Source organism: Suricata suricatta, chromosome 8, assembly GCF_006229205.1.
Source record: "Suricata suricatta isolate VVHF042 chromosome 8, meerkat_22Aug2017_6uvM2_HiC, whole genome shotgun sequence".
Lineage (NCBI taxonomy): Eukaryota > Metazoa > Chordata > Mammalia > Carnivora > Herpestidae > Suricata > Suricata suricatta.
In genome coordinates this window covers 124,041,413-124,043,188 of record NC_043707.1, presented here as the reverse complement: position 1 = coordinate 124,043,188, position 1,776 = coordinate 124,041,413, and the positions used below count along the sequence as shown (strand labels likewise).

General features: G+C 59.9%; 1 protein-coding gene and 1 long non-coding RNA gene across 4 annotated transcripts in view; one reads left to right on the top strand and one right to left on the bottom strand.

Moving 5' to 3' along the window:
• Positions 1-718, bottom strand: part of LOC115298078 — a 25,067-nt gene extending 24,349 nt beyond the window's left edge. For both annotated transcript variants that reach the window (XR_003911588.1, XR_003911589.1), the window contains exon 1: positions 552-718. This is a non-coding gene — a long non-coding RNA (uncharacterized LOC115298078). The remainder of the gene's footprint in view (positions 1-551) is intronic.
• The window catches only part of NCMAP (non-compact myelin associated protein), a 94,955-nt gene that overhangs the window by 55,518 nt on the left and 37,661 nt on the right, over positions 1-1,776 (top strand). The window contains exon 1 of one of the 2 annotated variants that reach the window (XM_029946433.1): positions 77-116. The exons of the other annotated variant lie outside the window; for it this stretch is intronic. The gene's annotated coding sequence lies outside the window, so the exon portion shown is untranslated. Of the gene's footprint in view, positions 1-76; positions 117-1,776 lie in introns of those variants that run through there. 2 annotated transcript variants of the gene reach the window in all.

Sequence of the window (1,776 nt, the reverse complement as noted above, 5' to 3'; positions counted from 1 at the left end):
CCCGGGATCACCTGCGCCGGGCGGGGCGGGGCCGGGGGCGGGATCCCCGGGCGGGACGAGCTGGGGCGGCTGCGGCGGCGCAGGCTGGAGGGCTAGCGGGCGGCGGCGCAGGGCAGGTAAGAGGCTCCGGGGCGCGGGGAGCACGGGCCGCCGGGCTCGGGCGCGGCGGTTCGCGGTCCACCTGCCGGCCGCTCTCGGCGGAGCAGACCCCGGGGCATAGCGGGGGGGGCGGGGGAAGAGAGGGGTTCCGGGTGTCGCCCCACTGTCCCTAGAGGGAGGCCAGGAGTGTGTGCGCGAGGGCAGCGGTCAGGGCCGGCGGGAGGAAGGTGGATCGTCTCCCGTGCGGGTTGGACGGGGTGGGGCATGCGTAAAGGTGCCCGGAGCGCCGAACAAGCCTAACTGGGGGGCGGAGAGGCGCCCTTAGAATCTGACTGCATTTAGCTGGGGGAGGTTGACATTTCGGCATCCAGAAGGCACGTCGTTCCTTTGTCCCGCCCCCCATCAAGCCTCCGCGGAGAGCCTGAGACTCCCTGGAAGAAAGGGGAGCTGACCTGGCGAGGCAGGAGGCAGAAGGGACACTTTGAGCCGCCCAGGACCAGTGTTTGCTTCGTCTGTGAAATGGGCGTCTTGGTGGGTGGACCCTATGCGGAGACCTCCTCCGGGAGGAAGATGTGTGATTCTGTGAGCTGAAGAGCCACGTTAGGGTTCCGAGCGCAGGTTCAGTAGACTCGTTGGAGCAACTGCTGGGTGGCTCGCGCCAAAGGAAAGAGGCAGGCACGGGCCACTGTTCCAGCGCCAGGGGACCCTGGTGGGAGGAGGCGATGGGTGTGTCACAAATACTAGGGCTGGTTTAGAGGGAGCCAGGGAGCCCTCTGGTCTGGGATGAGGATCCAGAAAGCTTCCTGGAGGGACTGGGATTGAAAGCACGGTGCTTGAGGGCCAGTGCTTCCCATCCGTCCGCCTGGATGTTGGAGTCCCTGTGGCGCCCCTCCGCCTGTGGCCACCTTAGCCTTGGGCAACAGCCTTCATTCCTCTGTGGTTGTTTGATGTCCCCGTTAAGGAAGGTGTCTCTCTGAGAGATTAAGTGCAATGATCCATATAAAGTACTTAGTAAGTGTATAGCAGACATTCAACAAACATAAGCTATTTCCGCTAGACTGAAGCTTCTTGGGGACAGGGACAGTGTCACAATGTCTACTCGGTTTGCCATTATATCGGCATAGAGTAGGTCTCACTACATATTTGCTGAGTGCCTGAATGATGGATGGGTAGGTAGTAACTAACTGACACATGGTAAGTAGTGAGCAAATAGTAGTGAATTTAGAGATGGCAACAGGTGGGCATGGATATAGACGGCAATGGTTTACGTGGACAGAACACTGTAAGCCTAAGCCCCAAATAACAGATCCGGGGTACCTCCCTCCTGAGGGGTAACCTGATTAGCATATCCAGAGCATAGAGGTAGGGAAGGGCACCCCCAAATCCTGGAATTCCAAGTCCCACATGGATTTGGTGAAGGAGCTGGAAGCCTGGGTAGTCAAATACCTTTCTCATGTCCTTCCAGTATCCATCTCAAAGTTACAGGGGTAAGGGGAGGAAGGGGGCCAAGAGACAGCACAGGACCATGGGTACGTGATGGGAGCAGAAGACAGAAAGGAGCCCCTGGGGGACCCTCCATGGGCGTGGGGCATTGCTTACCTCGTCCCTGTTGGTCTTTGCAGCAGATGGTGAGGCACTCAAAGGTGGCAGCGTGGTCACTGCGTGCGTGCGTGCGTG